At 47.2% G+C, this 24,211-nt stretch overlaps 1 protein-coding gene across 3 annotated transcripts in view; it reads right to left on the reverse strand.

The window, feature by feature from the left end:
* LOC116939879 (LIM domain only protein 3) overlaps positions 1-24,211 on the reverse strand; it is a 167,848-nt gene that overhangs the window by 66,989 nt on the left and 76,648 nt on the right. Inside the window, exon 2 of one of the 3 annotated variants that reach the window (XM_076065283.1) lies at positions 18,284-18,336. The exons of 1 other annotated variant lie outside the window; for it this stretch is intronic. The gene's annotated coding sequence lies outside the window, so the exon portion shown is untranslated. Of the gene's footprint in view, positions 1-18,283; positions 20,528-24,211 lie in introns of those variants that run through there. One more of the 3 variants, XM_032948850.2, reaches the window with a different exon arrangement.

Genomic DNA, 24,211 nt, shown 5'->3' on the forward strand with positions numbered 1-24,211 from the left:
CTATCGGTGAATTCATTATTCCGTTGCAAAAAAATATATAACTAACTAAATAAACAAGTTCTGGCTCATGAATGATAGATTTCGGGTTGTTTTATTAATGTGATGTGTTCAATGGCAGAACTGGTACACAAGGCTGGCCCTAAATTAGAAATGCCCAAGGCCAGAGGCTAAGATTGGGCTCCAAATCACTTGACAATTGCCCGTGTTGTACTCGTGTTGGGTGCCACCCATCTCAAATTTGGCGCTTCCAGCAAACACATTCGATGCTCCGATCGGCTGTGACTGGACCCGGCAACGAATCTTTGAAATAGGTTCAGCGTTGTTGCCATGACAGCGATGCCAGCCACAGCCACCCCGCGTTGATGATGATAATGTTATATTATCATTATTATCATCATCGTCATCTTATCATTACGGAAGGTATGATTGCATACACGTGGGTCCACACCAAAGTGATCGGCTGCGCTACTTTGTTGCATCCAACTGAGTCGCTTTACGTGTGTGGACGTCTCGGCAATCAGTTGCGATGAGTTGCCCAAGCAGTTGCTTAAGGCCGGGATGGTCTCCGATTGCAAGCGGCGATCTGGCTCAGCGGTTTGTCCGCGTTGGTCGCGTGCTGCACACATTTGCCATTGTTATCCTGAATATGCCGTTGAATTGCCTTGTTGCGCAACCAGTCACTCATCTGTGGACAAAGCAGTTGCAGGCGATTTATTAAGTTGTGCGATTTCGAAAAACGATGTGGTTGTACACCTCATTGTTCACATGTTGAACTGGTGCAAGGCCACTGCCGCGGTGTTAATGGTTGGCACAATCGGACTTGCAACGCAGAGGTCGCCGGCTCGATTTGATCTGCAGTTGAAACAATGCTGCGAGTTTGTTCAATCCCCCGCGCCCTCTGCCTACTACCCAGCGGTATTAAATGGGTTACACGAGGGTTAATCGACCGATCGACCGACCGGTCACGCAGTGTGGAGCAAAGCACGGGTTCTCTCACCTCTTCCAGGATGTCTGGGTATCTTGGAAGTGTAGGCCAAAACTCCCCACTAGAGGGGCTCTATTGACCTCCCTCTAGTGGAGGCCCGATTGCCAGCAGTGGCGTGAGTGAGCAATTGCAGGGCTCCACCTTTTACTTTCATGCGACTCAGGGGCGTAAGCCAACATCCGCCGACTGAAATCTGAGTGGGTGGCACTATTTAAGAGTGCTTGACTCACTATTGAAAGGTTGTGAGTTGACATCAACTGAGCTCATCGTCTCTCCGGGATCGTTATACGCAGCACAACTTTGTATGAAGACAACACTGCTTGTCATATGGTCAGACTGGCCGTGGCCATAGGAATGTGGAATTTCCACCGGTGGCTCAGGACAACGAACAAAGAAGAATATAAATTGTTTGAGCAAGGACACATTCTGACCTTGATCTACTTCGTATATATGACAAACAAGAACAAATATACCGTTGTTCTCACACTCCTTGGTCGAATTCAGGAGTGGGGTGACTCAGTATATCAGTTTCCTCGACAAAACCCTGCTATATCCATAGCTTGTGATATTAATATGTGCATGCTAAACAGTTTTTTATCACGTAAAAAGCAACGCATATATATTATGAATGTATAAACTTACTTGAAATATATATAACAAATTGGCCTATCAATAAGAATTCTCGAATGTGCAATGCAACGATACAGTTGTTATGCATTTGACTAAGCTGACGTTTTCAGCGACGCTCTGCGCACTTCTTCAATGTCTGAGCTTTGGGAGAGCGCGGTTTTTAATTAGTTCTGACTTAAGCGTTTATGGGTCCCGAAAAAAACACCCGTTGTTATATCCACTCACGTTATTTCAAGGATGCCGCTATACCACGTGATAAATACAATATATTTTTTATCATTGTAATTTGCTCACCGGAAATACAATTGTACTTTGTAAGTGAAGGTGAGCGCCAGGAGTAGCATTCACTAAGCCAACCTACTTGCTGTACTGCAAAGTAGCTTGGTGAAAAAAGCCCTCGCCAGTCTAACCTAAAGACAAAGCAAGTGCAGCGATTCTAAAGCCGCGTTCATCATAAAACAAAATGCATTGCAACCTTCAGCGGAGAACGGTAAAAAGAACCCTGTCTGAGTGAATCTGTCTGTCTGCATCACTCACGAGTGTCGTGTCTGCCGCGTGCCGCCCGGGTTCGTCCGTCGTCGCCGCGAGGTTGTGGGGCGAGAGACGTCTCCCGTGGATCAGCCGAGGCCATCAAAATCATCGCGCGAAAGGTAACTCTCCGAGCTGCACAAACAGCGCAAATGTTTCATTTGCTTTACCCCAGGGCATTGACCCAGTGTCTCTTAGGTACCAGCACCATACCCTGACAGGGTGCAACAGACCTCAAAGCCACCGAGCCACCTCCTGTACTCGCAGCGAAATTGTATTCACAGCTATTATTTTAAGGGAATGCGTTTATCTCTCGCGGCACGCTAACACAAGTGTTATGAAGCCCACTTACATTGCGAGCGGTATTACGGACTCCTTTGTGTTTATATTTTAAATCCCGCACGTGTATAAATGCTCACGGCACTGCTGTTATTTTCAAGCGACTGTATTAACATTATCTGATCTACACTTCAGCATGACTTTAACAGTATCCGTGAGTGGTATAAACAGTCCCTTTGTCACTAAATGCATCAAAAACAAACTGCGGTCTATTTAAGTCTGCATACAATATTACATCTGATAGCGGCAACCTTTGCGTTAAAGTAGGGCAGTCAAACAAGGGAGTGCTTTTAAAAAAGCTTTGCATTAATGGTTGCCATTCTTTCCATCATGACATTACAGGTACAACCCATGTCGGAGGGTGAATGCACATCTTTTTCCCCGCATTCGCTCAGGACAGGGACTGTTTGACCTTCCAATCTGCCACACCGGTAGTTAACACGCTTGTTACAGCCCTGTCAGAATTGCGTGGCCTCATATCAAACAAGACAGCCGGCACGACTCTCAGAGTCCATTGCGACGTCAACCGCGGCGGCGCTGAAAGGCCACGCGCTTTTAACCGAACGAGAATTCTCCCTCTTGCTGGGAACGAACGGGCCTCGCACTGACCACTCACGCCCGAACGCTGTCTCTGCGCCTACGCGTGCGCACGTAAACGCGCACGCAACTGTGGTTTGTGCAGGCAAACAGATATTGACTCGCACGGTAAAGGTTCAACCCTGCAATTTCTCGTTCATGCCACTGCTGGTGAAAGGGCCTCCACTAGACGGAGGCCCTCTAGAGGGTATTTGGTCTACTCTTACACGATCGCCAGATGTCTTGGAAGAGGGTGTACCCCCCCCCACACTTTAATACGTTTGAGTCGATAAAAATAAATGGCACTACTCCGTGATAGATCGACAAGCGGTCGTTCCATAGGGAAACTCTTCCCCCGCCATGAGAATGTGGAGTCATCACCCCTGGTTCAGGGCGATCAGCGGAGATGAGTGTCACCTCGATGTTCATTTGAGCAGGGAGACACTGACCGTATACCATTGGGGCAAAGTGCTGTTTGCGAGCAGCCATTCGGACAGGAAAGACATTTTGCTGGAATGCTTCGGGTAGCACCACGGTCAGCTGCCTTTATCTCCCACATGCTACAGCTCGCGCACACCACGTAATATACTCATTTAAAGTTGAGCCCACGTAGGGTGAACAGCACGCCAGGTTATGATACCACAAGCCACTGATGTTATCCATGGCGGGACATCACCACACCACTAATCCCACCATACCCGTGAGCACACGCACCACACAGAATAAACTTCCCATTAGCAATGTTGCCCGAAATGGTTCAGTGCAGCTCAACAGTCATCCAGTTCCTGACAGTATCAAAGTAATGGTGGAACTGAACTTGAGCCTTTGACCTTGTAATTCACAACAATGATTCGATTCTTTGAGCTGCAAGTCATAAGAGTATACAAAGCATAGTTAAGAAATGAGAAAAGCCCCTTTAAACTGCTGAAGCTGGCTTCTTTATGAATCTGGCTTTTCTATTCCATTATTTGAAATTCCCGGGAGACGTAAATGTACCTTTCCTCGCCGTAAACGTCTTACCCACATCTCTCGGAGCACCTTAATTACGAAGAGTATGTTGAACTGCGCCTCTAAATGATTTAGTGGATCTTGTCTGTACAGAATCTGCTGGGAAAATTTTTCCAATGACCTGCTCGCTGAGAAATGAAATGCCTCTTAAATTCACGATTTCGGTGTGGGTTTTTTTAATGTGCTGCATTCACAAGCGCCGCGTGCAATCATACGCGTTGCATTTAACTAAAATATTTATCTCTTAAAATGCCACTAGCCCTCGTTATGAATTCACGCGCAACGCGCCGTCTATGCACACACACATACACAAAAACACATTTGAAGACAATGTACAAACGGGTATATAAGTACATTGCACAATATACAGAACAAATATACCCCGACCGGCACACGGTGTGATGATTGCACGCAGCTGTGCATGTGATTGACCATTAATCCATAAGCGCATGGGCTAGGGACGCTGTGTAGCTGTGGCATCCCCGACAGTGAAGGTGACTGAGATCACTGCACTGCAGTTTAAACATCTTACTTAAAAAATAATACTAAACACCGGTGGTACCCATTTGTTCTGAGAATTCTAACCGCCAGCCACCGGAAATTCATTCAAGCATATCCTTTGTAATGTAACCTTTGTATTAACCCAATTGATACAACGCATCTCTCTTGCAAGACAGACCTGGGAATACATATATGTATAGTTTTCCCCACAAAGTAGTTTGGAAAGAACCCCAAACTAGCTTTTGGCGGCCACCCACAGCCAGATATCCCCAGTTATTATGTCTGCATACTAAAGCAGATACTCATTTAAGGCTGAGCTGACGTAGGTGAGGCCTAGGTCAGGCTTAGACATCACTTCCCGCTGACATTGTCCGTCGTCGAGGATGACACTGCATGAACCACTGCACCACTGCTCCGTCGCTCACAAAGTTCAAAGATCCCCCATATAGCCTTAACAAACTGTCGGGGCAAGTGCTCTTGGCGATCACCTATGAAGGCCGACACGGCGCACGAGGGGGTGGGTGGCCAGCACCACGCCCGGCCGCCTTTGTATCCCTCGTAGCGAAGATTACACACCGCATTAGGTATTCATTTGAGGCTGAATCGACCTAGGGAAGGAAGCCCAGGACCGGTTTCAGATAATCGTCACTTGGTGTTGTCCGTGAGCGGGAATCGAACTCGTGTCGCCGGGTTCATAGCGCGGCGTAGCGCTAACCGCCACACCACCGCTCACGCACACAAACACCACGACACCTTCTCGGTTGTCAAGATTACTCACGTCACACGGACCTAATAGATTAATGTGCGCTGCATGTCAAAATATCAATCATTCAATTAGACACATTGGACACACGTGGTATTTGTGCTGGGGAACAAGAAGAAAAAACAAATTCACTATCTGCCGAAGTTTACCTGCCACTGCGGTATTCGGGTGTACACTACAGAGGTCGCTACATTTGTGAATGGCCTAATGGATGGCCCTTTGTGTAATCACTTGTGATTAGCACCTTATTGTGATTGCTGCTTAGGGAACAGACACGGGGAAGAGACGAACACTCATGCAAACAAAGTATAAATTAGACCACTCACCGGGAGTTAAAGGATTAGTGTCTTTACATGTAAACACCGAGAGGTTGACAAGCATTTTTATTAAACATCGGTGTGTGTGCACGCGCGTCTGTGTACGCGTGTATAAACAGTGTGTGTGTGTGTCCCTGTGCCCGAGTTAGATTCTGGATCTCTATGGCATTCAGGAGGTCCGGTGGACCGGTTCTGGCTCCTGCCACCATGAGGGGTGGACAGTCCTCTACTCGGGGCAGCAGACTGCCAAACAACAAGGTGTGGCTCTTCTTTTGAACAAAAGAATGAAGGGGGCGTGGGAGCGTGGCGGTGAGGTGTGGGAAGCTGTAAGCCGCAGGCTACTTTGGGCTCGCCTTCCCATCAACCGGAGGCGAGGAGTGGTGGTCGTGGTTACTTATGCCCCCACCGAAGACGAACATCCGTGGAGGGGTGCAGGCAAAGCCGATGAGTCAGATGCCTTCTATGACCTCCTGTCACAGGTGCTGGTTAAAGTGGCCCCTTAGGATAGAGTCATCTTGTTCGGTGACTTCAATGCCCGAGTTGGTCATGATGCTGGCACCTGGTCTATAGTGATTTGAGGGCATGGGCCAGATCAGCTCAATAACAACGGTAGGAGGCTGCTAGATTTTTGTGCAGCCCATTGGCTTGTAATTACCAACACGCTATTCCGGCATCGGCGCATCCACACAACATCATGGATGCATGCCGGGTCCAAGCAAGAACATCTGCTGGACTACATGGTGACGGACCAGCGGATGCTAGCCCATGTCCTTGACACCAGGACCTACCGTGGAGCTGATCTGCCCTCTGACCATCGACTAGTCATCTGTAAGATGCGCCTGCCATTCTTCCACTCCGGTGATGGGTGTACACCCAGGACCCCATTCCAACCTAAATTGGCCTGGTCTCAGTTATCTGATGAAAGTTGCAAGCGAGAATTTCATCATCACTTGCGGCTGAGGTTGACATCGTCCCCCACTCCTCCTGATGTCGAGGGTAAATGGGCGAGGTTTAGGACTGTGACTCATGCAGCTGCAATGGCTGCTTTGGGTACGCAGTGCAGACCTCCCCAGAGACCCTGGCTGACAAAGGAGGTGTTCAGGATAGTTGAGAAAAAGCGACAGGCCCACTGTCATCGGCTACAGAATCCCACGTCAGAGAATGAGGAGGCTTACCGCAGCCTTCGCTCGGAGGTTCGGAGAGCCGTGAGGCGCTGCAAGGATGGGTGGTGGTCCCGGGTTGCTGAGGAGATGGAGTCTGCTTCAGTGGCCCGCGATCACAAATCTCTATTTAACTCCATCAAAAAAGTAACCTGCAGCACCACACCTATTACTATCATTAGGGGAAAAAACGGTGATCCAATCTCCGACCCCCAGGAACAGGTTTGCAGATTTGCTGAGCATTTCTGTGAGATCCTGGGGGAAGGGAAATCCCTCAGCCAGGAAAACATCGTGGCACAAAGTGGGGATGACCCTGCTGAGGCTGCGGTGCCTCAAATATTGGAAGAAGTCACCCCCTGTGTGTGGCTGGCTGAGGTGCCATCTGTTGAGGAAGTACTGAAGGTGATCCGGAGTCTGAGACCAGGAAAGGCACCGGGCAGAGATGATCTCCCAAGCGAAATGCTGAGGGAGGGTGGCGTTTGTGCACAGACTGCCCTATATGACATCTTAACAACAGTGTGGACCACTGGACAGGTTCCGCAGGATTGGAAGGATGCCCTGGTGGTCCCCCTCTTTAAGAAAGGGGACCGCACAGACTGTAACAACTACAGGGGCATCTCACTCCTCAGTGTGTCGGGAAAGGTCCTGGCAAGGATTATTCAACATCGCCTTGCCAGGCACGCTGAGGAGAGGCTTGCGGAGCCCCAATGCGGTTTCAAGAAAGGGCGGTCCTGCACAGATGCCATATTTTCTGTCCGTCTGCTACAGCAGAGGTGTAGGGAATTCCAGCAAGACCTACATCTCTGCTTTATTGACCTGGTCAAGGCCATGATAGCATCAGTAGGCCTGGGCTCTGGGTTGTTCTTCGTGCTTTTGGAGTACCTGACCCTCTGCTCATGATCATTAAGGACCTTCATGATGGTGAGCGGGCCCGGGTAAAACTACATGGCCAGGGGTCAGAGCCATTCCCTGTACACCTTGGGGTGCGACAGGGATGTCCTCTGGCTCCCACTATATTTAAAATCTATTTTGACCACGTAGTTCGTGAAGCCTTCAATAGCTGTACTGGGGGAATCTCCATATGGTACAGATATAATGGAAGGCTGATCGATGCCCGGGTGCGGTCAAGGGATGGCTCCCTATTGCCCAACCACGTTATGTATGCCGATTTGGTAATAGCTGCTCATTCAGAGGAGGAGTTGGAGACGCTGCTGCTGAGACTGGAGCATGCCACTAAGAGATGGGGCCTTACCATCAGCCCCACCAAAACTAAGCACCTGCCTGGGTATTTTGTACCATCGGACACTCCACCCCCACAACTCCCAATCGGTGATGGGGTAGTTGTGGAGAGAGTGGAGAGTTTCCCATACCTGGGCAGTGTGCTTATGACCGGCTCCAGTTTAACAGCAGAGGTCTCACTCCGAATCAGTCGAGCGGCAATATATTTTCATCGGTTGCGTAACGCTGTGTGAAAGCTACCTGGTCTGTCGCTCCGCACTAGGCTTTAGGTCTTCTCGGCCACGGTCATTCCCTCCCTTCTCTACGCTTGCGAAACGTGGACCCCCCTAATGGAACATCTTCGCCGGTTAGAAACATTTAGGCTAGGCTGCCTACGATCCATCTTGGGTTTAACCAGGCTGGATTGTGTGAGGAGCTCACAAATCCTTGAAAGATCTGGGCAAGGTCCCATCGGTGAGCTCCTCCGGCAGGCAAGGCTGCGTTGGCTGGGTCATGTAGCCCACATGCCCAGCCACCGCATGCCGAAACAGCTTTTGTTCGGCCGGATTGAGGGGGCTAAACGGGCGCGGCACGAGCTAGAGAAGAGATGGAGGGATGTGGTACAGGAGGACGTGGAGCTGAGTGGACTTGCCGATGACTGGTACCAGCGGTGTCAAGATCGGCCTCTGTGGAGGAGGCTCGTGAAGGACGCTACTGGGCAGTTGGAGGTAGTCGCCCTCCAACAACAACGGAGGGCGGAGGAGCGACGCTCATAACAACGAGCGGAGCGCCGGGTGGCTAAAGCACAGCAAGTTGGCACAGTAGGGGGCACAGGTGGTGCATCAGCCAGTCATCGCAATCATCTTAGTCAGTCGACCCGTGGCACTTGGGTCTGCCCCGTGACCTGCCCGCGGGCGTTCGACACTTCACGTGGCCTCAAGGTGCACATGGCCTGGCACAAGCGTCGTGGTAACGTCACCGCCACTTAGTGGCGAATGGCGGTTGTTGTTGTTGTTGTTGAGTTAGATTCCCAAACAGAGATGCCTTATTTGGTGATGACACCTTCGTTGGCAGCGGTGCACAAATAACAACGAAGACTCAACACCTTTGGCAATAATACTGCCTTAAAAGGGGGCAGGGAAATAATAGGCGATGTTTAGGGGTAAATGGCCTTTACGGCTTATAGGCCATTGCCCGAAACGTCGACTATGATGTAAATCTTTTCTTGTTAAAGCGGTGTTATTGACAACCATGGATAACATCAGTGGCGAGTAGAATTTAAACTAGTGTTTGGTCAACTCAGCCTTCAAAGGAGTACCCGGTGAGTGTGTAGACATCCGCATTGGGTTGCTGGGTGTGGTGTGGCGAAATCCACCACCTCGTGTGCTGTGCTGGCATTAATAGGCACTTACTAACCGCAGTTGCCCCAAAGGTCTATAAGGGTAAGCGAGGGTGTCATTGTATGGTATATTGATTCGCACCATTTACACTATAATCATAGGTGATCCCAGGTAAAACAATTTAGGCCATGCAGAACACCAGTAAAAATACACATGAAAAGGAGTCGTTCTGGTAAGGGAACTTTAGTGTTCATGTAACATAGACAAATAATGCCTGGAATTCCTTAAACAGGCTGTAGGAGCAAGTGTTGCGAGCAAGGACACTCAGTAAAGCATATTCAGTAACCCGCGTTCAGTAAGCTCCACTTAGTAACGTGAATTCAGTAATACAAAACAAAGATCCCACGTGGAGCCTTAACAGACTGTTGAGGCAAGTGCTATTAGTAACCACAAGGCTGGAATGGCACACGTGGGGGTGGGTTGCCAACACCACGCCTGACCACCTTTGTCTCCCCAGTGGCGATGTTTACACACAATACCAAGTACTCATTTAAGACTGAGTCGACCTAAGTGGGGGGGGGGGCAGGGACGCTTCCGATAATCGTCACTGGTGGTGAGCAGGAATCGAACCTGGGTCACTGAGTCCGTGACGCCGTGCGCCAACCACTACACGACCGCACCCTGCACTCAAGATACATTTTGTTGAGTAGTTTTACGTTTTCTTCTGCTTCTTCTGCATCTACTTTCTTCTCCAGGAACTGCAAGAAGCATTAAAGTAATGCGATAAAAATGCGTACTTTTGTGAAAGGACGGTGAAACTGTTGATATCAGGGCTATGAAATGTACACGCAGACTCGCACAAATGATGTTATTCCTTCAATATAGCATGTACGCACACGCTGCATTTTACTACTCATTAAGGCCTCAATTCTAATTACATCTAATAAGTTGATGTGACATTTTGCAACATCCCACTCTCGATATACTTCCTAACTGCTACTGTTTTATATATAGACTGTGTGCTAGATAGATATAGGTAAAAACGGTGAAAATATAAACCAACAGACACCACTGTTTGCCAAAAATCAATATCTCACTTTCTTTTGCCAAATCCTATTTGATATCTTAAGGGAAAATGTATCACTGGTCAAAATAGTGACATAAAATATTATCCCCAGCACACGAGCTCGGTTGTGGCATGCATATGTACACACATAAAGAGAGTGTGTGTGTGTCTGTTGTGGTATTCTTTTTACTGATAACAATTAAAAGTCACGATGGATCTTTCTTTGGAGGCATCCACATGAACACTTTGATGAAGCCAGTTAAACGGATAAATGAACCTTATGGCGCGACCCCGAGGTCCCGAATAAACGGAAGCCAAAATCGTAATTAATAAATAAAAATGTTGGCGACTCCGTCTCACCGCGCACATAAACGCCGTGACCCACCAGAAATCAATCCTCTCTCGTTCTTCACCAAGCACTCGTCGTTGCCAAAATTGCCGTAGTCATAAACAAAACTTTTCAACTTTGATTAGCGCATCGTGTAGAGCTCGTCGAGGCGAATAGATTGCCGTATCGTTTGCCTACAACAGGCATAAATTGACGTCGCAACGCAGTTTATGCGAGAGCCGGGGGCTTATGAGACCCCGGGGTCCCGCTACAAGGTTCAAATGGAGGAAAGAAAGGGCCAGGGAAAAAGAAGGCATGCATCGAACGAGACGTACAGAGACAATTCTAAATGGCCCATCGCAGCCTGGAACTGGCAGCAAAGTGGGCAGCTAATGCACTTGGCCATGGGGTTTGGCTTCATGAGACCAGCCCGAAATCTCATTTCCACATGGAAACCCAGCCTCGACTGCAAAGGGGCACTGAAAGAGAATTGGGTGAGAAAGAAAATATATACGTGCGTAAAAAAGGTGAGAGATACTGACAAAAGCAAGGCAAGGTCTTTCAAACAGAGAGCGGATGTGGGCTTCTCTGCTGCTGCTTTCTGCTGCTGGATAGACCCAGGTCCCATTGAAGACGGCACTTGACATCAACAAAGAACGTCCCTTGCAGAGAAGGTTCTTTGCCCTCATCTCCCATCGCGTCGCCGTTGATCTGCCGCTCGCCAGGGCCAAACCAATCACCCGGCTTTCTAGTTACACTTCGCGGAAGATTCATTTGCGGCGGATCCAATTTCTTTTTCCGCCGAGCCCTCAAATTAATATACAATTCTCTCTTTAAGCTTTCCTGCGGGGGGACAGTACTTAATAAGTGCCGCGCGCCTCTCACAACGCTGCCCTTCCATTAGGAAGAGTCCTTGCTTACAAGGTTAGCTTTTGATGTCCAAGCTCACACCTCCGAAGGTCCCACAAGTATTAATTACTGCACGGCTCGCTCCACTGTAATTTATGTAACTGAGAAAACACTACATTGCCTGCCCCTTTTTCCCATTTTGAAGCTGCTGCACGTCTCATTATTTGGATAGTATAATTACGGTCCCTGTATCTGCAACAAATCACACGCCTTTTAAAGTCCGGATGCCATTTATTTTGGTGTCGAAAATAGAGCGTCCTTTGGCATTCCGCTAAATCCGCTGTGAAAAGTGCACATGGTGGTGTAGATGTTTAAAATGTGCCACAAAAATGCAGCTTTAATGTACCAATGCGCATTTAATTTGTAATTGTAATGTTTTAAAAATGAAATGTCAAACGCCCCCGATGGTAATTTGCAGCGTGCTTTCAAAATCGCATTCATGGGATAATGTTGCCGTTCTGTCATCTGTTATTTTCACAGTTCCACTGCTGACGGCAATATAAGCTGCAAAGTCTTTGTACATCTTGCGTTGTTGTTATTCTGTTATCTAAAACTAAAATAAATGTCGTCTAAATGATACACTACGTGACTTAAAGCTTTCGTGACTGCAGGATTTAATATTCTTTGGGTCTTTCGGTAAAGTCACGTAGATAGATCAAATAATACAAAAATAATAAAAAAAATAAAAATTTAATATAACAATATCACGACGTTTCGATCGCAACACAAACAATCCTCATCAGACACTATGAGACCTCCTTTGCCAGTAGCAAGCTACAGTAATAGGTTTTTACCCTTTTATCTGGCACCAAAACTGTTTCATAGTTTCATTCATTTTGGTATAGCCCTGTGAGCCATTTGGCTCTTGAGTCGGGTGCAACCACAACAAACAAAAACACGAACAAGAAAACATCTTAAAGTGATTATGTGACTGTGCAAACAGAAAATCCAGGAAAAAACATCAAAATATTCCTGAAATCGCACCGTACACCAACGCTGTGTGCAAAAATCCCAGTGGGATGCAAGTCAAACAACAACAACAACAAGAAAACTTAGATTAAGGCCATCAGTCTAACTCTGTACTACAATAAAAAAAAACATGGCCAAATCAAAAAACTTTTAGAAATAACCAAAATAAAGCAATAAATGCAATGTAACAGTGATCATAGGAACTGTGACCGAATTTTTAACAATAAACTACATAAATAACATGTAACACCAAACCCTAGAGCCACAGCTGGCTGCATGAGTCACTCCACAAACAACAGGAGCATCAGTCGGAGTATCACCTTTATACAAGGGATCATGTTTGCAATAACCACAACACAAACAGTCAAAATGAAAACAAAAAGAGACAACTCTGATAATGCACTGTCCTTGAATTTGATTGGTCCACACCCGAGACAGCTTTTCTTAGAGCCTAGTCTCCACTGGTGTTGGACCAGATGACGCCAAAAGGCGTACAACTCAAAAACAGCGCACTATCAGAGTACTGAGAGCTCGGGTTAAGCATTTACACTATGAGACCTCCTTTGCCAGTAGCAAGATATAGTAATAGGTTTTTACCCTTTTATCTGGCACCAAAACTGACACCTTTATACAAGGGATCATGTTTGCAATAACCACAACACAAGCAGTTAAAATGCAAACAAAAGGAGACAACTCTGATAATGATATGCACTGTCCAGTGGAGACTAGGTTCTAAGAAAAGCCGTCTCGGGTGTGGACCAATCAAATTCAAGGACAGTGCATTATCAGAGTTGTCTCTTTTTGTTTGCATTTTGACTGTTTGTGTTGTGGTTATTGCAAACATGATCCCTTGTATAAAGGTGTCAGTTTTGGTGCCAGATAAAAGGGTAAAAACCTATTACTAAACCTCATCAGGTGAGAAATATCGCGGGAGAGCTGCTTCGAATATATATTCTTATTTTTATCAATCTACGTGGCTTTACCGAAAGACGCAAAGAATATGATACACTATGTTTCAACAATTCGGCTGCTCGGCACGATAGAGTATTCAAACTCAAAACAGAGCAGTTGCGAGTTGAATCCCTGAACGGTGGTCAACTCAGCTCTTCCTTCAGGGGTTATTTAAAATGCCTTCTGCTTTTGTGGGAAGTCAGTCATAGTTGTGACATTGAGAGATCGATGCCCGCCATAGGAATGTGAATATTACACCAACAGCTAAAGGTTACCCACCGATATAAGCACTGCCTCAGTCTGAAGTTGAGTAAAGAAACACAATTTTTGGAAGGTGGATTCATAATCATGCTAAACATAATGAATACAAAAAAATATTTCACCCAAATCTGCAGGTCCCAGAACCAAACACAAAACATTGCGATTGCCGCGCTTTACCTCCGGCAACATTTATAATGAAAAAAAGAACTAAATAATTGGGGGAAATGAAATGGTGCAACCCTGAATTTGCTTGCGCACGCCATGGTTGGTAGATAATGCCCCTTTGGAGCGAGCTCTGGAGAGCTTCATCTGCCACGTCCTGAGATCGAACCAGCAACTCATAAATGAATGCGCCTGAGGTGTGGCATGTCTGCCACTGCACCTCACACACAAAGATCAAAGCTTATTTCTAACGGTCGTAAAGTATGGTAACCTTATAAGGCATTACTGTACTTACCAAGGCCTGGATTCTGACGTAATTAACGTGCTGAATTGGGCCAATGTTGGTGGCGTGATTAATGACCAATGTCAGGATAAGATTGGACAAAATTGGCCAAATGTCAATACTTCATATGGGGGGGGTGGATCTTATAAAAACCATAGAACATAATTCGTAAGCGCAGGGGTATCGTGCGTCTGCATCCTAACACACACATCAGAGATGTGAAAAATATTCAAAATGACATGGCAAAAAATGTCTCACTCTTCATACTAAACTATGCATTCCTAGGACTCCCTTACAAGAGAGGTCTGTCAGTTCACCAAGACACAACTCGGCAGATGGTACGATAAGCCTAACGCCAGCCTCTGAAGGTCAAGTGTCAACAATGCCACGGCTCAGGGATGCAGCGGACGGAAGGAAGCAATGGCAAGGCGTAGACGCGTTGACGAAACTGGCAGTGACGTCCTGCTCATCTTGATCTCACGAAGCCGACCTCGGCGGGATCTCGCCTGTTTAAATAAAGGTCATCGATCAAAACACGGCACCGGGTCACGGCGTGGCGGGTTTTGTGCAGCTTTCGACGGAAGTTCCGTCAAGGGTGGCGGCGTCGTGCCACCGTGACGGCGCACGTGACTGGCGCGCTTGCCAGCTCGAGGAAGATCGAAATTGCCCAGCGTTTCAATCAATTCCCAACCACCACCACTATGATTACGCGCACCATACTTCCTGTACCACGAAGCCCAAGCGCGTCTCCCTACACACAACCTAAGCCCCCCCCCCCCCCCCCAAAGTTCAGCCAGAAAGTTCCCCCCACGCACAACCGATAGCTCAGGATAAAGGCCACCCCCCCCCCTGCTTAGCCTCCCAGTGGCTCCTGCCCAGGCCGAGTGTCTCCTGCTTTCTCTAAGCAGCTTTTCTGCTCTTCACTCCCCCCCTACCACCTTGCTCGGCCACAGTACCCCCTTGCTCAATCTAACGGGCTTATTATTAATCATCCTGAGCCCCCCCCCCTCCCTATTATCGGATGGTGTTGTTAAATGGCGCTACGTCATGCCTCCCCCCACCACTATGGCCTCCTGTTCGTTCAGTAGAAAGTGCCCCCCCCCCCGCCTTTTTTAAATACAACGGCTCCCTCCCCATTTTATTCTGCATTTCCTTCCCGAACCGCCTGCTATAATGAGCGCTGCTGCTAACCATGAGGTTATCCCACATGTCACTGCGGGTGAAGGATTGTTCCCCTGGGAGTGTGCACAACCCCCCACTGCAGGGCCTGTCCCTTAAAATGTAATTACACAGCTGAGAGCCACTTAATTGCCTAGGTGTACATATCAATACAGGCCTAAAATCCAGATGATTAATCTTTCGAAACGTTTATTTGTTGTAACTTATTACCGTTGTTAATAAACAGGCAAACGTTTGAGAATTGGAACACGGCGAAGACCAGCGCGCGTTTATTGGGGGCGGCGATTAAAATGCGGCTTTTGGTATCGTTAAATCGGTCATTTAACATTCACAGCACACATGTATAGATTACAAAAGTGCATATGGACGTGCATATATATGTGTATTTAAAGCCACGAGGCCAGGGCAGTATTAGCATTACTCGCTAGCAATTGTGAATGCCGTACTTCAACATTTAATGAAAAAAATGTCAGCCGTGGTCATTTATAGGTAATGTGAATTGGTCGTGTATGTGTAAATTACGTGACTGAATTGCCTAGTGTAATGGTGTCAACCCCCAAAACAAGAACATTATTCTTGTTTTTTTTATCCATATATTTAAACTTGCAGGTATTCTAACTGCGTCTACTCTTTACCGCGAGGTCAGCATTCGTCTTTCTGTCGTCTCTTAAATGTGTCTCCGCTCAGGAAGCTCCCAGCACATGAAATGACACGTTGGACATTATTCCAAACACCACTCCGTACGACCTGAAAACACATCAGAGGGCTAATCGGCACAACCACAAAAAAAACGACGAGTATTTCTGTTAAATGCACAAATTAAACCATTGGTGCCATTGATTAAACCTTATGAACCCTATGGGCTATTAAGGTCTATTAGCAAGCACATGTTAAGAAGGTTGGCGCAGCACATGATGGAGTGTGGAGACCATCGTCACATCGGCCCGGTTACCTTAGTCTGTCCGTTGCTAATGGTCTTGTGACCGTATAACACCAGTGCTACTACTACTACTACTAATTTCAGGCGACATTCTAGTTAAGGGAAGTTCAATCACCAACGATGGGGTACTTCATTGCCAGAAGTGGAAGCCCGGGTTGCCAGTGTTGTAGCACAGTGCGTTAACCACGAAACTATCACGATCTCTTCTCGCATGTGAACAAGAGGTAGAAGGATTCATTCCCTACCGGCCAGTTTTTCGACTGATTGATTTTGGTAAAAAAAATTTTTTACATTTCAGTGAATGGTAGCGCAAGCAGTGTCCGCAATTGTCACATAAAACCGTCAAACGTAACAGAGCCTCGTCGGCCATGTTCTATTCACTGCTGCACAAAGGCATTCCCCGTGTCGTCGCAAATCCCTCACGGTCTTGAAATGTCACACTCTTTCAAATAATTGTTGGAGGGGCAAAAACCGGACCACACAACAGGGCACGTATACCTCGGGCAATTCCCGAAGGTGAAAGCAGGATGGAGCAATTTTGGAAAATATAATTTCCTTTAAAAACGACTTAAAAAGATATTTCACCAGGTAAGGCCCACTGAGCTATATAGCTCTTTTTCAGAAGCGACCAGGCCACAAATGACAACTCAACGAAGTGGCTTATTACGTGGACATTTATAGCAGCCAAATACTCTAAACACACATTTATAAATGTGGAGGGAAAAACCGAAGGACCTGGAGAAAAATCAACACGACCACGGGGAGAGAGACATGCAAACTCCAACTATACAGGCATCAGGGTTTGGATCGAACCCACAACCTCCTGTATACCTGGCGAGATAGTTAACATCTTGCGACTGTGATGCCCAAACGAAGAGAGGAACGTTCACAATAATTGCATATTGCCTCCTCTAACATTTGGATACAATATACATTAAAAAAAACATTTAATCTTACACATGACACGATGCGTGCATCGCGAGACTAATATTAATCGACGGATCGATGCATCATTCCAGCACACATGCTTAGACACACACAGAGCGGGCAATGCATTTCAAAACAAGGCATCTACAAAAAGTCACAACAATAACAACAACCTAATTTTATGTTTATTTTTAAGGCCTTCCGCCTTCATGTACCAATCCCACACTTAAATAAGCGCATTAACGCGTTCGCTGTATTTACCCACACGCATAAAAATATGCATCGCATGCGATTCTCTTGCCGCCGCTCTATTTTAAAAGTTTGACATGCAATGTTTGCTGGGGATGCGGATAATGCTTGAAATGTGATTTGCGGAGATGGGAGCTGGAAAATAAATGGAATGGCCACAAAGAACACGTCTGGGTTATGTGTGACTCGCACGGTGTCGTAACGTGAAAACAGGTGTACGCGGCGCACAAAACGCCGTCTCATCTCTGGTGCCGTTTTCAATTTGCAAGTCAGTATTGCTTGTAGCGGACACTTTCAACATCGCTGGCAAAGTGTCTTTCCCGTAGAATTCACGTGCGCTTGTGTGTGTGTGCGTGTGTTAAGAATGGGGAGCGGTGGTGCAGTGGTTAGCGCGCTGCGCGACGAATCCGGCGACCCGAGTTCGATTCCTGCTCACGCCCGACATCGGTGATGGACATATGAATCGGTCTTGAGCCTCCCTTAGCTCGACTCAGCCTAAAATGAGTACCTGGTGTGATGTGTAAAGATCGCCACGAGAGAGACAAATGGCGTGGTGCTGGCCAAACCATCTCCTTGTGCTCACTGACAGCACTTGCCCAAAAGCCTGTTAAGGCTAAGGGTGGGAGGGATCTTTTGTCTTTGTGTTGTGTTAAGAATATAAAAAAACACGCTTCAGAAATGAACCAGTGGTCACCTTTGCTTTCATGAAATCTCCTCTTCAAAAGGGAGGCAGCTCACTTTGTCCTCCTGTAAAAACGAAACATGACAGTGTGGCTATGAGCACGAGGACTGCTCCAGTTTTTCGTTTGCAAGTTACTGACACAACACGCGTGTCCGCATGCGCTGGGCATTGTGGAGCAGAAATTGGAATGCGGCGTTAAGACTAAATACTTCGCTTCCTGCCAAAGAAAATGCCGAAACTGGTGTCATTTAAAGCAAATAAGGTCACATTCATTGGATTGGTTGTTAGAATATGGCAATGGAAGTCACGAGGATGCTTTACAGAGCCGCCTCTTTACCGCTTTCAGTGCAATAAACAAACCACACGGCGGTTACTTTGAGCGAGGGCGAAGAGGCTCCGCTGACAGCGGTGCCTCACGTGATCGCACGGCGTTGCAGTTAGCCCATGCCATGCACAGCGTGCCTGCCCCTGGCCTCATCGTCACTTCAAAACACGGCATTGTGTAAAAAAAAAACCCAATGTGGATTTCCTTGCTGCTGGGGCTGTTGTTGTTGTCGTTGTTGCGAGTGTGCATCGGGACCTTCGCTACGCTGTACTCAGCTCTAAGCTGAATGAAAAGCTGCTGTGGATATGTTGTTTACAAGGAGCGGAAACCACACCACCCCGTGTTGGATTATCATTGTATACGATTGAGTTGGCATTGGCTGACTTTAACTGGGTCAAATCCAGCCGGGTGTCTCCGTGGTTAATGCGTGCGCCTCTCTCACGGTTAAAAAGTCGTAAAGTTAACACCCTGGTCAGGATATCCAACTCAGCTCAGCAACCCTCCTGGATTGGCAACCTTAGGATCACCGTGCGGAGAGACCGGCTCCCGTCACTGGAGTGTGGAATGTCCACTCCGGCTTGAGATATTTCTCTGAAAAAATGAGCACCTCCCAAGTCTGGCTGGGTAGTTTTACATGCTAATTTTCACTGTGATCTCATCAACAGAAATGTGAGTACGTCTTTCTCTTAATATAAATTAAATAAAACCACTAATTGACAAACCGCTGTAGCTGTAATACATTAGCAACTACGCTTATAAATTGCATTGGACAGCAGGCAGATTAGTGGTCTGCATACCCCACCGCTGGGTCAGTTTACGTAGAAACTGTGGGGGTCAATCCCCACCGCCGCCACGTAATTACAGCCCCGAAAATTACCAAAGCACGCCATACATTCATTGTTAAAGCGGACGTTGAAAAAAAAAACCTCGTGACATTATCTCTCTTTGCAACAGATGTCACGCCCCAAAAATCCTAACTTTGAAAAAAAAATCACCCACGGCTAAATTAAATATCTGGACAAAAAAAATTATTAGCAGCTGTTGCTACGTAACTGCAGTCCCCCAATGGACCCTCCGTGCAAAAGAGATAATGAATCTCAGAGGGCCCCACCCCCACCTGATTAAATAAGGCACATCAATCAATCAATGGCTCAGACGATGGCCGGGTGTGGTGGTGCATGTCTATAACCCATTAACTTGGAGGTGAGGTTGGTGGATCAGGCAGAGAGAAGTAGCCATGATGGGTTTGAGTCAATCACCTAAAGGGCACGAGGTGCCTGCAGGAAGCAATGCAACGTGTACGTTACTTGATGGGCTATCTGCGTAGATTCATATTCCTTGGGTCTTTCGGTAAAGTCACGTAGATAGAACAATAAAATAACAAAAATAGAGCGAATAAAAAAACAATTAAAATATCACGACGTTTCGATCGCAACACAAGCAATCGTCACCGAAAGACCCAAAGAATGTGAATTCCTGCAGTCACGAATGCTTTAAGTCAAGCTGTATCTGCGTAGAGTTTGAGTAATGTCCCCTCATGTTGCATGGGCTTTTTCTCGGGCACTTTGAGCGTGAAAATGTGCAAAACATAATTGGCCAAAACCCCAGGCGGAACCCTTCTCGGGATGAGCTATCAGAGCGAGCAAACCTTTCCTCACTAAATAAAAAAAGTTATACAAAAGATGTACAGTGTCTCCCTTCTCAAACATGTGTTTGGGCAGTGCTTCTCTTCATTGGCGACCCTATGCCAGGTGTAGATTTTCCACATTGCCATGGCAGGGCACTGTCGATCCATAGGACAGCCACTGTTGACAGTTAAAGTGAATATTAAACTGACTCTCTGCTCAAACAAGCCATCGGGAAGCAATCATCTCTCTTGTCAGGTCTGAGCCAAGAGTGGAAATTCCACATTCCCATGGCAAGCAACTGAATATTCATCGAACTAACCCACCCACCCACCCGTGGACTTCCCACAAAGCGGTCCTCATTTGTTTTTGTTACCAACCCCACGGAGACGATATCACGAACCCTTGATAACAAAAGAATCAGTGTCGCGCGCGCGCGCGTGTGTGTGTGTATATATAAAATGACTCGGTGGGTGTGAGCACTTAGCACGGGGGTGCGAGAGAAGGCATAGGACATCCGCGTCTGCTTCCTTTTCTCCGCTAAACTGTCCAGCACGCCAGCGGCCCGCTGCCGGATTCTGCAAGTCTCCATGGCGACCAATCTGACAGGCGCGAGACGAAAAGCCCGTCGCCGCTTCCTCTGATAAGGTCACAGCCTCATTTAATGGAACTCAGGAGTATAACTAACCTGCGAAAATCCGCCTCTGCTGCCGCAAAAAAAAAATGTTAATATCGTTGGGGGCCAACGCCGTTAGGACTGTGACCGAATCTCTGGATTCATCAAGCCGAGCCTGCACAAGACAATTACAGCCCCAGCTCAGAAATTACAATGTGCCTTTAACCCTTCCGCGGAATCGCCGCAACAACTTCCCACCGCCTCCTCCCGCGCCGGGTGCTTTGACGTCTCGTTTGCAACGAGCTGCCCTTCCTCGCCGCTAACAACCGACAAATGCCACGGAGTCCGAGTAAAGCACTCCTCGTTAAAGCAGCCTCCAGCCTGCGGCGTGTCTAACGAAAGGGGCCTTGTGCCTGCATTAGGCCACAATGCAAAACCGTGACCGGTGTCACAATTTCTCGAGGCACACTTTTTCGCCTTCGAGTGAGCGGTTGGGGGAATTCTTTTTTTTTGTTTCCCCCCCCGGCAGTGCGCCGGTTCGCCCCCGGGGTGTCCAGTCAACGCGGGTGGCATATCCGAGATGGGCAGGTGCGGAAAGGGTTAAATAGAAAACCACATCGCAGGCACTATGCTGCCTGTTCGATTAGGCAACTTGCACCTCCAGTAATGACTAAGATTAGTGGAGAGATGAGGTCTCCGCACTCTTAATTACATCTCCCGTGGCAACCAGGCTGTGGCGACGAGGCAGAGCTATTACTTCTTTGCCCTCATCCCTGAAAAAGGATGGTAACCTTTAGCCTGGTCCTGTCTTTCAAGGCCAAACACCTCCCTGGATTTTAACTGCAGAAGTGCCCAAAAAGATCCTGCGCCCGCGTGCTGCCGTGCCTGCGACCGGGGTGCCAGCTCACGACGCGCTCTGACGCGCGGTTGCATTTCGCGACTCTCGTGTCGTCTTCATCGACGATCTCGCAACGGCCGACGCCTTCGGCCGCGACTCCAGGTCAAAGCGGAGCGAGCCGACGCATTCTGCTCAGTCCCGACGGGCGGCTGGGCACGCCGATGGGCTCGGAAGCCGACGAGCAGAGCGTTAATTTCGCGCCGGACTCGTGAAAATAAGCAGGGCCGGTGTAGCGAGCATGCGTGGCCTACTTGTGGCTAGCCCCCCCCCCCCCCCCAATTCCCCGAGTGCTGACCTCCTCACTGCTGTCCTCCGCTGCCCCGGTCACAATCCCCTGCCCACACCGTGAACCCTCGAGCGGGAAGGTATCAAGGCCGGAATAGTAGCAGGACCACAAGACCACATCAATTCACCGGGCAATGATCTCAGGGCACGCAGGCCTGTGTGTTGTCACTTAACCTGCGGTGGTGAAAAACTGTCATTTAAAAGACAAATAAGCTGCCAATTCTCACATTGCAATTCATTGTGCAATAATGTCATCACAAAACATTATTACGTATACTACGTACAGATTTTTTTCTGCTCAAATATGCATTGGCCAGTTGCTCATCTTCTTTAATAGTCCTCAGCTTTGGCATGAGATTCCACATTACTATGGCAGGCAATTGTACTAATTTTATTGAGCCGAGAGATGGTACAGGTTTTAGCAACCCTGAAGAGATGAAATGGTGAGTTTACCTCCGACTGGGATTTTAACATACAACCTTCTGATCGTGAGATGAGTCGCAGTGCCACCCTGCTACCCATATAGTACATATACTGTACATGTTTACATGTGTACAGTATACACACATATGTAGCATATGGCAACGTTAATTTCTGATTATTAGAATTTTTTGGAAATGTTGTGTTCTAGTTAAATAAATATATTGGGTGTTACAGGAATATAAAAGTAATTGCATAACAAGCTTCCGACATTTCATATTCCAGTGAGATTCTCTATGGCATTAACAAAAAAAATCAGGATCTGTATGCCGTATATATTTGAGTGGACTATTAAATAGTTATTGTTAATGGAGGAATAATAATGAGGATACATTAATACAGCTACAAAGGGCAAACATTTGTGTTACATAATGAGCCTAAAAGAGCATTTCCACCCGTAAAAATAAATACCGTGTGTGATTCGCAGCGCATTCCGGCATAATGTCCACGTCGCCTTAAAGAGTCCATTTACTATTCTTTCCTCCATTAACACATTAGTAATACAACTAAAACCAAGTGCATGGGTCACACTGGGTCTCAGTTTAGTGATCTTCCTAGTATGTCGTGGCCAACCATTTGCAGTCGCAATATTTGGGCAGTGTGTTGCTGTTTGGGTTCAATGTCACTGGGTCTGGGACACAATTTGATATTCGCGCTTGGCAGTCAAAGAGTCTCCCTGTACACATTCGTTGTGGTCGCTGCTCATCTCCACCAGCAGCCTTGCACCACGTGTGGAATTTCCACATGCCCATGCCTGGGGACAGTGTATCCATTGCAGAAGCCTGGCTGCCTTCCTTCAAAGTGGGAGCAGCCTCATCAGCTGATGCAAATTTTATTTTTGCTCATCCCATCAGGACAATGATCATGATATTGCTGAGTTGATCCAGGCTAAGATTTTGACTCAATTCCTCACAACGTGGGGTTTACTGGGCAACTGACGGAGGAGCTGTTTTGGTGCAGCGGAATATACAACCTAGATATGGACCGTGTATTTGGAGCACTATGAACAAAAAGGGTCGTTGAACATCTCAAACCATTTTGGTCTGAACCAAATCCTTTTCCCCTCTTCTGGTTGTGTGGTGTTGTATTTCCAGTTGATAGAATTACTGTATTTATTTGTCAGAAAAATACTGCCGTCATTTCAGTGTCTGTAAGTCAAAATGTCACTGTGGCAAGATGATGAACGTGGCTGATGCGACGAGAGGTCACTCTGAACGTCCTTGATGGCATTTCAGCGCCCAAGTAATGCATCTGGCCAAGTGTAATTGGCACGCCGGCTATAATTAGCTTTTCAAAAAAGCAATTGAGTTGTAATTGTATTTTCCTTAAAGCCATTTATAATTGTTATTACAACTTGGCCAATTGTAATTGACTGTAACCATCTTCATAACCGTTCGTGGTCACGAATTGGGAATTTGCTGTAATTGTACATTAATTACTCTTACTAGTCACTGAGCCTCAGACCTTCATGGGACTCCAAAGAATGGAAAATGACCTTGGTGGAACTCCTCCAAACACAGGACAATGACCCTGGTGGGACTCCTCCAAAGACAGGACAATGACCCTGGTGGGACTCCTCCAAAGACAGGACAATGACCCTGGTGTGACTCCTCCAAAGACAGGACAATGACCCTGGTGTGACTCCTCCAAAGACAGGACAATGACCTTGGTGTGACTCCTCCAAACACAGGACAATGACCCTGGTGTGACT

Source organism: Petromyzon marinus, chromosome 7, assembly GCF_048934315.1.
Source record: "Petromyzon marinus isolate PM22_M1 ecotype Great Lakes invasive population chromosome 7, UKy_Petmar_22M1.pri1.0, whole genome shotgun sequence".
Taxonomy (NCBI): domain Eukaryota; kingdom Metazoa; phylum Chordata; class Hyperoartia; order Petromyzontiformes; family Petromyzontidae; genus Petromyzon; species Petromyzon marinus.